Genomic DNA, 14,944 nt, shown 5'->3' on the forward strand with positions numbered 1-14,944 from the left:
TACGGAATGTCAGCTTCACCTCCAGCCGCACCATATGCAGGGAGTTTTGTACCCCAGGAGCCCCCACTGTTGGGGCGAATTGTGATTGAACTTAGCCAACCGGAGATGGCCTCCAGCTATGGTAATGACATATCAACATCAACCCAAACCCTCGATCAGGCTGAGGCCAGAGGAAAAGAAAAAATGAAGGCAGATGCCGATCCCATTGAACAACTGCTGTGGGCAGTCGAGGCTTTTAAAGCCGTGGGGATGAACAAGCAACAGATATCCGCAGTTGTGGCAAAAACTGTGGAGGATGCTTTCCCCACTCCACCTGAGGGTAGTTCAAGCCAGTCAGAAAATTGGGATAGGCCCCGTCATGCCAGAACAGTTCCTCCTATTCCCGCCCCTGCACCAGGGAAAGATCAGAAAGCTAAGGTGGCGCCTGCCGACCCTTTCGCTTGTGCGGCTAGTAAGAGCGCTCAGACTCCAAAGTACCTGCCCCGGGGGCGCAGTACTTTTCATGCTCTCTACATGCCTTTGTCTAAGGCACTTCAGATCCTTCTAAGAGGGGACACCTTAAACCCTTGGAGCCTCGGCCTCTCCCGAAGAATCTCCCTGCTACGCATGATGCTGCTCAGTACTGCGCGTACCACCAGCAGACAGGCCATGCCACCGACAATTGCTTCCGCCTCCGCCATGAGGTGCAAGATTTGATTGACAACGAGGTTATCCTCCCGCCTACCTCAGCCAAGTCCGTTACCACCCAGTTATTGGATTTTGAGGACACAGATACTGCAAGTATGTAATCAGAAAGTGAACCACCTGCGGGCGGCATCTGGTTTATTTTGAATGTGGCGTCTGGCACGCATTTTGAGCATTTGTGAATGCTATCTTTGTAAATTCTGGTTTGGGTATCGAGTCAGTCTTTTGTTTTGAGTCTGTCTCTTTGTCTTGAGTCAGTCTTTTCGCTTAAGGGTCCGTCTTGTTGTAGCGAGTCAGTCCCATTTGTATAGAATACCAGGTGATTCTGGGGTTGTCGCCTCGAACACCGTCTTGTCTTGTAATTACCCGTTTTTGTTTTTTGAGTCTGTTTCTGTCGAGGGACCAGTTACACCAACAAATCTGAATGAAACAGCTGTTGCTATCTCACTTTCATACTTGCTTTTAATGTAAGGTAGTTGTGCCAGAGAATTTGAATGGGCTGACAGTACATCTCGCCTGCTCTCCTGCGCGCCAAACTCATTGCATTAACCTAAGTTTTTCAAAAACCTTTTGAACACTGCGGTGATAAAAATGAAGAGGAAGGAATTCCTCGGGTTTTGCAAAACTTTGATCATTTTGAGAGAAGGAGAGGCATGCTAAGCTCTTAATGAATAAAATCATGCTTGTCAGCATGAGTACTAGGAAGGACCCTGGCTTGATCCGGATTGGTTCCACACTATCTTCGGCACGAGCGATTCGTCGCTTTCTTAAAAACTTTCAAAAATAAATGTTTTACACGGCCCTGTGAAGACCTGTGTGGAATCGCTCTTGAGATCGCGCAGCCTAGGATCGCTCTCAGCCTCAAGATCCGACCTGTTATCTTGAACCTCGAACTCATTCGGAACGTTCAATAGTCAACTGTCAGAGGAGGCCCGTGTGACCAGTTTTGAAGCAGCCCTCGAGCAAGAGGCGCCGAAGCCGAATCAAAAGAGTAGATCTCACCAGAAGGAGTTTGTGGAGCAACCATGACGGATTCTTCTACAAATCATTGCAACAGCCGTTCTCCTAGACACAGAGAGGCATCAACTTCACAAACCATTTGGCATGGACTTGTTACACTTTTACCCTTTGAGAGGCTCGTTGGGCCGAAAACCCGGAAGGGCGACCCAGGCAAAAGTGAGAGCAAGAGAAAAATACAAAAAAGCAAAAAAAAAACAAAAAAGAAAAAAGAAAAAAAAGAAGAAAAGAAAAGAAAAAAAATGCGAAAAAGAAAAGAAAAAGAAATGAACAAAAGAAAATGAATAAAAAGAAGCTCGCAAGGTCGAAAACCCGCGTCGGGCGCCTTGGCAAAAGTTAGAGCCTGAAAAGTGAAGGTTAAAATACCCGAGTGTACCTTAACCGGAACTACGTAAGGCTTGATTCCCATGTTTGGGATACGTAGGCAACTTCATCATGAAGTCCAGCCCCCAACGCTGTCATAGCGTCTCAGTCCATACAATGGTTTCGACTTCATCCCAAGGCCCAGCTGCCAACGCCTCCAAGGCGACTGTGTCCATATATTTGTTGTGACCGTCTTCGTCATCTCTGTGTCCAAGAGTTCGACCACCACCAATGAAGACTGTTTGCGGACTGTTGCGGCACCATCCAAACAAGGGGCAACTTTCCGTTGCCACAAGTCGTCGTGAGCCGCCATTCAAACCAGGGGCAATTTTCCATTGCCTCTGATCCGAGGTTGCGTATCTCAAAGAGTAAGTTCCATGCTCGTTGAGCATTGACTGTTTGTAAAATAGTTTTTTGAAAATTTTTACTGAGGTTGACTATTTTCTCGAAAACTGTTCCATTTTTTTCAAAACTGGACCATTTTCTTGGACCCAAAAAGGAAAATTTTCAGTGCTTACAGCCTGACTGGCATGGTTTTCAAATCAAAAATCAAACAAGTACGTTAATCCGACTCTCATTTTGATCAAAACCATTTTAGTAGAAAGCAAAAACAAAAAATGGTCAAAGTGATGAACTAGGGGCACAGTTGAGCCAGGCGTTCTGTCTCCCTCCCCCGTCGTCAACATACTCGCCAGGAGGGCACTCTACCCACCAGGAGAAATAGCTGTGAGCTAACGGCATCGGGCATGAACCCGCAACTTCCTATTCATTCATTAATCACCTTAGGGAGGGACAAAAAATGAGAGAATGAAGAATAGAGAGGTGTAAGTTGAGAGAAAAAGCGAGCCGAAGGGTTTTGAGAGAAAAACCGAGCTTGAGTGCCAGAGTGATGTGAGAATCACAAATGAGAAAAGGGTGGGAAACTATACCCAGATTGAACTAGCTCCTCGTGATCCGAGGTCCCCCGCCTTCATTAACGCGTCTGTATGTTGTATCTTTTGTTTTGTTTACCTCAACCTTTGCTTTAGGTTTCTTCCGAGCGTGTCTCGTTGTGTTTAGGTCGTGTACCTTTGTTGAGTCCTCCTCGCTGTGTCCAGTTGTAGGCTCGATACCCCGGTTGAAAACCCTTATTTAAGTTCAAAAATCATTTATGCTCAGAATACTGTGCCATTCTCTACATTTGGGCGAACCAAAAGAAGCAAGGGAAAATTTGGGGCATCCGAGCATGTTTCAACCCTAGCCGGTTTCACCTTTGAAGGCCGTCTTGTCAGATTGGGCTGTTTTGTTTAAAGTTTGCTGAGTGTAGAATAGACCAAGTGTCGGGTTATGGGCTGTATGCAGATTAATTTTCGGTAGAGTATGGACCGTGTGTTCAGGTTAAGCAGTGGTTTGTATGGGTTGCTTTGCTGTTACTTGGTTTGGTTACCTTGTTATTACAATGCAAGTGCTCAATTTTTCAGACAACAGGTCAATTCCATTCACATTGAGGTGTAACATGATGTGATGCAATGCAATACATGAGATATGTAAATGTAACACTTTTTAAGCAAAAAAGTTTGTTCCTTTCATTATCTATCTTTTTCAAATACACAAGTTTTGGAAAACAAAAATCTGCCTGCGGCAGTACATAGTATCCTAACTACCAACAAAAAGGAAAAGTACAAGAAAGAAGAAAAACAACAAAAATCTGTATCCGTGTCAAGCGACTCCGGGGGGCTATCGGTCTGTCCTAGTCCTCTTCCTAGATGAAGGTCCAGGAGCATCATCAGCATCGTCGTCAGAGCCCGAGCTAGTGCCGCCTCCGGTCTCCTCCTCCGATGACCCCGCCTCCGACTCTGCCTCCGCCTCCGACTCGTCATCCTCATCATCGTCATCATCAGGAACGGGAGCCCGCGAACTACTCCTGACATGAGTGTGCCCCGCCTTGGTGCGGGGGAATACTCTGCCCTCCTCATCTCTCCCTCGGGTGGGGACGGAAGGTCCAGCTGGAGTACCTCCTGCAACGGGAATCTGGAAGGGAGGCTGAAAAGGTACATGAAAGGCAAATGCATCAGTATACCGTGGACAGTTTATCAGTGCAGAATGTAGTGTAAGAATACAGTGTGTGAATGCTGTTGACAGTTTATCAGTGCAGAATGTAGTGTATGAATACAGTGTGTGAATGCTGTGGACAGTTTATCAGTGCAGAATGCAGTGTATGAGTACAGTGTGTGAATACTGTGGACAGTTTATCAGTGCAGAATGCAGTGTATGAGTACAGTGTGTGAATGCTGTGGACAATCTATCAGTGCAGAATGCAGCGTATGAGTACAGTGTGTGAATGCCGTGAGTAGTTTATCAGTGCAGAGTACAATGCAGAATGCAGTGTATGCAGTGTGTCAGGTGTTGTGTCGTGCATCAGATTACGTGAATCAGCTTGTGAGTGATTTGAGGCCGTGATCAGAAGAACATACCGGAATGCTGTAGAGGGCTAGGAGGTCGAAAGTCCGCTGCAGTATCCCCATCATGGAGGCATTCAACTCCACGGATTGCCGGGTGTACTCGGAGGACGCCTGCAAAAGTACAAGATATATCAGTATTCCGTGGAATATCAAACAAACTAAAGTGAAATGGCAATGCAAGAATGCAAAATGAAGTAATACATACCAGAGGCAAGTCGGGGATGCCGACTAACTCATGACCAGCCGGGGGAGGAGCAAAGGGGATCTGGGAGGTCGCCCCATCCTGCCCTCTGTATGTCAGTAAAGTGGGCAGAGTAGGCCAACCGGTCCCCCGTCCTCCCTGAACTCCGCCCCTGCCACGTACTCGAGCCCTCCTCGAAGCTCCTGCTCCAGCTCCCGCTCCTGTCCTAGCTGCTGGCGCCACAGGCCTGGCTCCCTCAGCTCGACGGCCGCCGCTCAGAGACCGCATAATGTACGTCTGCACGTACTCTCGGTAGTCACCGATGCCTCTAAAGCGGGTCGCCTCCCAGTCGATAGTATAATCGGCCATCTGCTCGGTAGTGAGCCTCTCGGTCTCCCTCATGTCCTCAGGAGGGTGAACCGGGACTATCTGCTCCGGTAACCCTAGGGTCTGGCATAGGAAACGCTCACCCAGGTACCAAGCCCGACAGACCGGGCCCTCCAGTAAGATCCAGAAACGCGAGGTCTCCTCAGCACCGGCAAATCGGTCCCGAACCGTCGCCGACAACGGATCCCAGGGCTGCCAAGTGATCTGAAAGTGACATACAGTTTGTTATCTATCGCTATTGAAGTATGCGGTGAAAAGCAAAGCTTAGATAAATTCTGAAATAAAACATACCTCGGCAGGGGTGATAGTGTCGAAGTAGCGGCGAAAGAAGCTAAATGTCTCTCGTGGCCTCCGCACGCATCACCCGTCGAAGCATCGCGAGAACGGGACGACGAGGGGGGTCTCCGTGACTGGCACGGGTGCAAGCCTGGGAAAGTAGGTGTAGACCCACAACTGCAGAGAAAACATCAATATGATTATCAGATATGAGCGAAATACAGAATAAAGCAGAAATGGCAAGACCGTGTGTTGTACAGTGTATGGTATATTGTGTACAGTGTGAGCAGTGCACAGTCAGTGTAAAGCAGAGTGTATGTGTGTGCCGCGTGTGCAGTATGCAGTTAGTGAAAAGCAGACTACAGTATGTGCAATACAGAATACAGTACAGAGTACAGAAGATAGAAAAGCAGAAATGAAAAGCGGGAAAGAAACGTACCTCCCAAGCACGCCAGTAGCCTCCGAGCAACTGTCCGCTGCCACGGGAAGCCGAGCTCATATACCCGTAGAGTGTGGGCAGAGCGGCGCCACCCCAATCATAGTGCAAGATCTGTCTGACGTCCACCAAAGCACTAAGCAGGCAGAGGGGCACAGTGTTCGCCCGGTCGGCGAAAATAGTCGTCCCCAGCAGGAACATGAGAAAGCCGCGCGCATACCTCTCCACGGCCTCTTGAGTCATCTGCGCCTCCTCCATCAACGCGGGCTGGACCCTGAACTGCACCTCGAACCAGGAGTAACGAACAAAGCCTGGACGGGCGAGAGGTGGCACCTCACCAAGCAGATAGATCTGAGCGGCAGTCCACTCGTCCATGTCAGTATCAAAGGGGATCGGATCACCCCCTACCCCGATGCCTGTGAGCATCGAGAAATCGTAGGGAGTCATCGTCATGTCTCCCGTCGCAGATAAATGGAACGAGTCAGTGGTGTCCCACCACCTCTCCACTAGAGCGGCGAGCAAGGGCCTGCAAATTGTGAGTCTGGATAGTCCCCTGCAGAAAGCACCGAAGCCTGCCTGGTCCACGATGTGGCGAACCGCATCGGGAAGCTCGGCATACCAGTCCCGAGCTCCGGTATTCCCATACCCGCGGATGGTATGGGGATCCCCCTGTAATCAAAAACAACAATTGCAAGGCAATATTCAAAATGCAGTTTTAAGAAGCTTACAGTGAACTGCAACGTGTGATGTGTCAGCGTGTTCGGGTGGTTCAGGGCAGATGTAGCATGCGTGCAAGTTTAATAGATTTAAACAAATACCGGGTGCCGGTGTGCTTACAGTGGACTACAACGTGTGATGTGTCAGCGTGTTCGGGTGGTTCAGGGCAGATGTAGCATGCGTGCAAGTTTAACAGATTTAAACAAATACCGGGTGCCGGTGTGCTTACAGTGGACTACAACGTGTGATGTGTCAGCGTGTTCGGGTGGTTCAGGGCAGATGTAGCATGCGTGTAAGTTTAACAGATTTAAACAAATACCGAGTGTCGGTGTGCTTACAGTGAACTGCAACGTGTGATGCGTCAGCATGTTCGGGTGGTTCAGTACAGTATAGCATGTGTGCATATGTTCAGACTCAAGTAAATATTGGGTATCAGTGGGTATGCAGTGAAATACAGTGAGTGCCGTGTGTTCGGGTGATTCAGGGCTAGTGCAGTGTGTGTGCATGTGTCAGTCTCAAGCAGATATCAGTTGCACGTATGTTTACAATCAACTACAGTATACAGGGTATCTGAGCTAAAGCAGTTAAAGAGCACAACTAGCTACGACAGTTTTGTATCCTACATTGCAGAAAGTAAAGCAGAGAAAAGAGAGTTACCTCGGAAGCGCCGAAGGACAGGTGGGAGGTAGGCTCACGCAGTAATAGCTCGGGTGGCACGTGCCTGTCGAAACTCCTGAACTGGCGCAGTCCGTCAGGGGGCAGAACATGAATCGCTGGCCGGTAGGTCGCCGGGTCGAACGGGCGCTCGCTTAAAGGTAGGAGCTCGACCCTGGGATCCATCTCGTGATCCAGGGGAGTCCCACCGCGTGGAATGTCGTCCGCCATATCAAGAATGATGAGAAAATAGCCGGAGGGAGGAAAACCGGGCTAGAATATGGAAAGTCAACCGAAAAGTCAACCCCCGAGAAGGTCGAAAATGGCCGAAAAGGCCGGGATGTGAAAAGGGTACGAAAATCAAGAGGAAAGCGAGGGGAACAAACCCCAAAAAGGTGGGAACAGCAAAAGAGGCACCGAAACAAAGATTTGTTCGGTTGAAAATGTCCGAAACGCGAAGAAAATCGTGAATCCGACGACGAAACGGGCGTAGAACGCGAAGAAACGGAGAAAAGAGGAGAGGAAAACACTCTAGAGAGAGAGGGTGTGGAATTTCGGCGAAGGAGGAAGTGAGAAATAGGGTTTAGAAACCCTATTTTAAAACACCCATGGTGAAATGTCGAATCTGCCCCGACTCAGGAACTTTTTGCCGGTCGGCAACATTTTGTGCCGGCCGGCAGAATATTGTGCCGATGAAATTATTTTGCAGCCGGTGGACAGCCGGTGGCTTCCCCTCCCGGCCGGTGGTGTTCCCACAACCTTGTTTAGGCCATATGAGTAGTTTTTGGTCTTTATAGCTCAAGAAAGTGCAAGAAAGTGTATCACCGACGCTCAGCCGGCCTCCGTTTTGACCTCGGGTCGTATCTTCTGTGTGTGACGCTCGAATTCATGCAAGGTGTATCCTTTTCGTATCCTTTTGGCTTTTACGAAATTCAAAAGTTGCCCCATGTGCATCGCATATCAATCGTACTGTTTTATGCATTTCAAACAATCGCACTGTTTTGTGCATTTCAAATTATCGCACTGTTTTGTGCATTTCAAACAATCGCACTGTTTTGTGCATTTCAAATTAGCACACTGTTTTGTGTATTTCAAATTATCGCACTGTCTTGTGCATTTCAAACCATGGCATTGTCTTGTGCACTCGCGTTGTCTAACGCATCGCGTTGTTTTGCGCATCTCATTGCATTTTGCATATCTAATCAATTTCATTACTTGCGTAGACTGCATGTCAATTTCATTACCTGCGTAGACCGCATGTATTGCTTGTGTAGACCGCATGATTGTTCAAATTCATTACTTGCGTAGACCGCATGTTTTGCTTGCGTAGACCGCATAATTGTTCAAATTCATTACTTGCGTAGACCGCATGATTGTTCAAATTCATTACTTGCGTAGACCGTATGTTTTGCTTGCGTAGACCGCATGATTGTTCAAATTCATTACTTCCGTAGACCGCATGTTTTGCTTGCGTAGACCGCATATTTGTTCAAATTCATTACCTGCGTAGACTGCATGTTTTGCTTGCGTAGACCGCATAATTGTTCAAATTCATTACCTGCGTAGACCGCATGTATTGCTTGCGTAGACCGCATGATTGTTCAATTTCATTACTTGCGTAGACCGCATGTATTGTTTGCGTAGACCGCATAATTGTTCAATTCCATTACCTGCGTAGACCGCATGTTTTGCTTGCATAGACCGCATGATTGTTCAATTTCATTACCTGCGTAGACCGCATGTTTTGCTTGCGTAGACCGCATAATTGTTCAATTCCATTACCTGCGTAGACCGCATGTATTGCTTGCGTAGACCGCATGCTTGAAACCAACTTCATTACCTGCGTAGACCGCATGTTCTGCTTGCGTAGACCGCATGCTCATGATCAATTTCACTAATTGCGTAGACCGCATGCTCATGATCAATTTCGTTGCCCGCGTAGACCGCGTGCTCCACTTACATGTCTGTGCTTACACAACATTGTTATGCTTCCCACTTGCTTTGCGTTGTCACGCATTTTCAAAATACGTTAACAAACATTGTACCTGTTAAGTTTGTTTTCTTTGCAGGCACGATATTGTATGTACGGTTCATTTGAGGCTGGTGCAACCAGACGAACCGCACAGGTATTGTACGGTCTAGGAGACCCTAAATCCTCTGAAGGTGCAAGTCCTTCGGTGTTTGTCGTGCCCGAACGACTTTTGATGAGTTGCATTATATATGTATTTTAAAGCCGCGTGTTATCGCACATTCCATGCATTTCATGCATCATTTGCATTCAAAAAAACAAAAACAAAACAAAATATATAATTGTATTGTTATGCGTCATTAAAACGTAGTGCATGCTGCATTTCAGTTTGCATGCATTTATTGCATCACTTTCCATTTATGGCTCGCGCCTTTCCATGATTGAGCTTGGTCTGGTATGTGCCCATACTTCTCGTGTCGAAGCATAGTTCAGTGGACCGTTCTATGTTCGACGTGGCTTGTATGCGTACATGCCTTTCCTAGGCAAGATTTGGTTTGGCCCGTAGGCCATATCCATTGTATCCATTTCCATTGCATTTCAGATTGCATGCATTCATTGTATCACCTTCCATTTATGGCTCGCGCCTTTCCATGATTGAGCTTGGTCTGGTATGTGCCCATACTTCTCGTGTCGAAGCATAGTTCAGTGGACCGTTCTATGTTAGACGCGGCTTGTACGCGTACATGCCTTTCCTAGGCAAGATTTGGTTTGGCCCGAGTGCCATTTCCATTGCATTATAGCTCGCATGCATTCATCGCATCACCTTCCTTTTATGGCTTGCGCCTTTCCATGATTGAGCTTGGTTTGGTATGTGCCCATACTTTTCACGTCGAAACATAGTTCAGTGGACCGTTCTATGTTAGACACGGCTTGTACGCGTACATGCCTTTCCTAGGCAAGATTTGGTTTGGCCTGCAGGCCATATCCATTGTAAATATCCATTTCCATTGCATTGTAGCTTGCATGCATCCACCGCATTACCTCCGCCTACGGCTCACTCCTGTCCATGATTGAGCCTGGTCTGGTATGTGCCCATACTTCTCGTGTCAAAGCATAGTTCAGTGGACCGTTCTATGTTAGCCGCGGCTTGTACGTGTACATGCCTTTCCTAGGCAAGATTTGGTTTGGCCCGAATGCCATTTCCATTGCATTGTAGCTTTATGGCTTGCGCCTTTCCATGTTAAGCTTGGTCTGGTATGTGCCCATACTTCTCGTGTCGAAGCATAGTTCAGTGGACCGTTCTATGTTAGACGTGGCTTGTATGCGTACATGCCTTGCCTAGGCAAGATTTGGTTTGGCCCGCGTGCCATATCCATTGCCATCTGCCCAGCATATCCATATATGTATTACATTGTAGTGTAATTTTTGCATCCAGCATTAGGATCATTGTCCTTTCTCCAGTGGATCGTTTCCCCACTTGTGTCAATTCCCCCCCAGTACTTGTTCTTGTGTCTGTCTACGTTGCTCATAGTTCAGTAGACCGTTCTATGGTAGACAGACTTGTTACCTCCATCAATCTATTTGACATAGGTGTGGTCTCGAACCACTCACGATTGGATCATGATTCAATTGCTTTGCATATAGTTTGCATTGTTTCAATTGCATTGCATCTTCATTTGCATTATTTATAAATTGTTTTGTATATACTGTATATCATTTCGCATATCATTTTTGCATTGTCATGCATGTTGCAAACAACATCGTACCTGTTAAGTTGTTTTCTTTGCAGACACGATATTGTATGTACGGTTCATTCGAGGCTGGTGCAACCAGACAAGCCGCACAGGTATTGTATCCTTCGAGTGAGAAGTATCGAGAATTGCATAATTCTCTTACATCCTTTCTGCATTGTAGTGTAGTCCGGTGTATGCTAGCTTAAAATTGTCGCATGTTACGCTTCATTACAGCTTTCTTTGCATGATCATAGGTTATGTCAGGCTCCATGCATTGTCTTGCATTTTGCCCCTGCCATCGGGCGCATACCTTGTTTGTCTTGCATGTTTGTCTAAGTCTTCGGCCTTGTCAAAAATGGGTCGTCTCTAGGCTTTGACATTCACTCCCGTCATTGTTATGACTTTCGAGTTCTGTCAAAGAGGGGCAACTGTAGACACCCCATTTTTGACCGTCCTCAAGACTTGGACGTCACCATTGGAACACTTGGTGATTACCCTTGTTTGTGTTCGTTTGGAGTTCCCGGAGGTCTCGGCTACGCGCCTTGCCTCAGGATCTCCGAACTCGACTGTTTAGTGTCTGGTTTTGCACCAAACACTTGTGTTTTGCCTTGGAGGGGCAGGGAATGCCTTGTGAGGCATCCCCACACACCACCGGCCATGGACAGAGGCCACCGGCTGGTGTTTTGCTGCCATCGGCAATCTATATTGCCGGTCGGCATTCTTTGTTGCTGGTCGGCACTCCCTTTTGCCAAAATGGCATTTTTGGGCAGTCGACTACTGTTCATCTGCTTTTGCAGATATTTTATTACAGCTGTCTTGCATTTGGCTCCCCTCCATACACGTGTATGGAGGGATCTCTCTCTTTAGAAGCTTGTCTTGTAAGCTTTACAAGACAAGAAGCTCTATAAGAGGAGCCCTTCTCTCCCTTGCTTAGGGTTAGACACTTTAGAAATTTTAGACAGCCATATTAGGGTTTTGAGTTCTAGGGTTAGGATTGATACATATCCTATCTCTATATCTCCCTTTTGTGTGTGTTTAATTGTGTTTGTGTCTTACTATTGCACACAAACACATAGTGTTTCACCTTCCCTTAGCTACTGAGGTTCTAAGAGGCTGGTTTTGGGGTTTTGGAGCTGGTTTCAACCTAAAAGAGGCTGCTGGTCCACCATTGTTGAAGGGGTCTACAAGGGTGAGAAACTTCCCTTTTATTCCCCATTTTTGCATTGTTTTTCTACCTATCTTAGAGCTGTTTTCGTGCTTATTGTATAATACAAAAAAGTTCTGTTTTTTAGCCCTTTTGATTGTTTATTAAGAGTGTTTTGTGGTTTGGGTTTGTTTGACCCCTCCTAAGCCTGGTAAGGCTCCTTTTTGTGCTATTTTTGTGCAAGTTTCGAGACTTTGGTGTTTGGGCCTCTTCACCACTGAAATCTTGAGGGATTTCAGTGGCAGAGATGGTGCCTTGAGGTCCCAAGAAGGAGAGGGCCACCCCCTCTCCTTATTGTCCTTGAAATGGACCCTTTTTGGCCTCTTGAGGGAGCATCATGTTAGAGTGTGTATTGATCATGCCTTGGCTGTTTTTTGTGCCTATTATATCATAATATACCTCTGTTTATTGTTGGTTTTGGTACACCATGCATACTTAGCATACCTACCATGTAATGCCTTGTTATTGCCTTAATATGCCTTAGGTTGTTAGCCTTTGCTCTAGCATGTTTTAGGTTTAGCCTTGTGAAGGTTTTGTGCTCATTTTGCCATGTTTTAGGTCTGTCCATAGTTGTTTGGGTTGATCTTGGCATGCATAGTATAACTCCTTTGTATTTGAGCTTGTATGCTTCAAGTATGTGAATGTGTAGTATGTGTTGCTTGCATCATTTCGGTGGTTTGGAACCACCCTACATGTTATTTCAGTCCCTTTGACATGCTCATATGTTTGCCTTGGATGCCTCTTTGAAGCTTTGGAAGCTTGCCTTGCATGCTCCATGTTTTAGCATTTATGCATGCCTTTAAATTCAAACCATCTAGATGCTATCTGGTTGGTCTTTTGGGCTTAGTTTCATGTGTTAAAACTCTGTTTTTGGTTGCCTAAGTCCTGCAATGTGTGGTTGTACTAAGTGTAGTCCATTGCCTCTTTGGTGAGCCTTGAATGCTTGGACCATTGTTGCATGTTTAGCTTGACTTGTTGCTTGCTTTGGCACCATGTTTTAACATGATTTTCAGAGCTTATGTTGCATGCTAATTGTCCATGATATCCCTTTTCAAGTGTGCCTTAGAGTTGCTTATTTAATGCCTAAGTGTTGGTCCAACTTACTTGCATGTGTGTATGTATGTTTGATCCCAATTCCTTGGTTTTTGGCCACTGTTTTAGGCCTATTTAGAGTTGCCTAAATCATGTATAAGTCCACCTTTTCATCAGTTTGCATTGCCTCATGTTTGCTTGTATGCTTGCATAAGTGTCTTGCCATGCCATGTTGCATCCTTAGCTTGCATGCCTAGGTTGCATTGCATCTTGCATGCATGCCTTGTTCCTTGACTTGGTGATAGGAATTGGGCCTTGGTTCGTTTGTTTGGTTTGCATTTCATTTGACATGAAAGTTGCACACTTGATTCTTTGGGCCATCATGCATGGAAATGCGTGATTGGCGGTCCGAGAATCGAGACACATGCCCTTTTGAGTCACAAACATGATAGGGGACATGATTGGTGCATACATTGCTTGAATTGTATTGCCATGCAAGTTCTGTCCTCTGCTGCTGTGAGTTGCAGGTTCTGCAGGCATTCTTTGCCGACCGGCAGTATACATTGCCGACCGGCAGTAAGTCACCAGCCGATGGATTCATTTTGTGCCGGTGACCACAATTCACTGCAGGTGGTAATTCTACTCAGCCGGTGGTGATTCCCAGTATCCAGAGAGGCATCCTTGAGACTTTGGCAGTCTTTAGGGAGGCAGAGCAGGGAAAACAGAGGCAGACTATGCATGGCTGTGCACTTCCGAGCAGGACCCGAGCATGCGCTGCATCTGACTCTCCTCCCGAGGCGGTTTACTGTTTTTCCTAGTTTAAATTAGTTTGTTAACTGATTAGGCAATTTGTAATATTTAATTAGCTTGCGTAGTTAATTAATTTGTATTATTTATTTGGTCCCTCCGGGCGAGGGCAAATTTGTAATAAGTGTGTGTGAGTGGTGTGTATGTCTTTCAATCCCCACTTCTTTCTTCCCTTTTATTTACCTGTTTATGATGGTAGATTAGGGCATGTTTAAATTAGCATACCTTATGTTATGCATGCGTGCATCCATACATTTGTCTTGCATGGACCGGGCTTGGCGCATCATGCTAACTGCATTTGTATTTCAATTCCAAATTGAATACGTGCATTAATTGGTTGCATTTCACATGCCATGTTTAGGTTAGCCGAGCCTACTCTAATTGCATCTTGCATGTGTTGCATTAGTCAACTTGACATGAACTAGGATCACGCATGTTTGCTAACTAGTTTATTGTTTTGGCTTGGAGTATAATGTAAGTATTTATGCTTTAGCATCTCGCATGCGTGTGAATGTTAACATGATAGCATGCTTACCATGCGGCTAAGTGCTTACGTGATATTATTGGTTGATTGCCTGTGGGTGAAGGTTGGATTGTTTGAGTTGGAAAAACTCGTTGAAATCCGTATTTTAGCCTACTTGCGAGTAGCAAATTTCAAAACATTTTTCCAAAACAAACGGATATGCAATGCTTATTTCCAAATTAGGCAATCTAGTCTATACTTGTTTGCTGTGCGCATAACATAGTAATTCTAGGCTAATAAATGGTTTAAGAACACATAATGTTTTCAAAAACGGATATCATGGTTAGTAGAGGCCGATCTTCGGATCGGGCGAGAGGGGGTGCTCATAGCTGACCTTCCCCAATCATACCCTAGCTCCCGAGCCGAGACAACTCCGGTGATGACGGACATGTGACCTTCGGCACCGAGTCAGGGTTTCCTAAATTCCCCCATAAAAAATATTTAGGTGGCGACTCTGTATCTGGCAAAGCAGTCCATGTTTGGCACTTCTTTTCAAAAAAATCTGTTTCTCAAAACGATT

This window comes from Camellia sinensis, chromosome 10, assembly GCF_055761805.1.
Source record: "Camellia sinensis isolate YWXY chromosome 10, ASM5576180v1, whole genome shotgun sequence".
Lineage (NCBI taxonomy): Eukaryota > Viridiplantae > Streptophyta > Magnoliopsida > Ericales > Theaceae > Camellia > Camellia sinensis.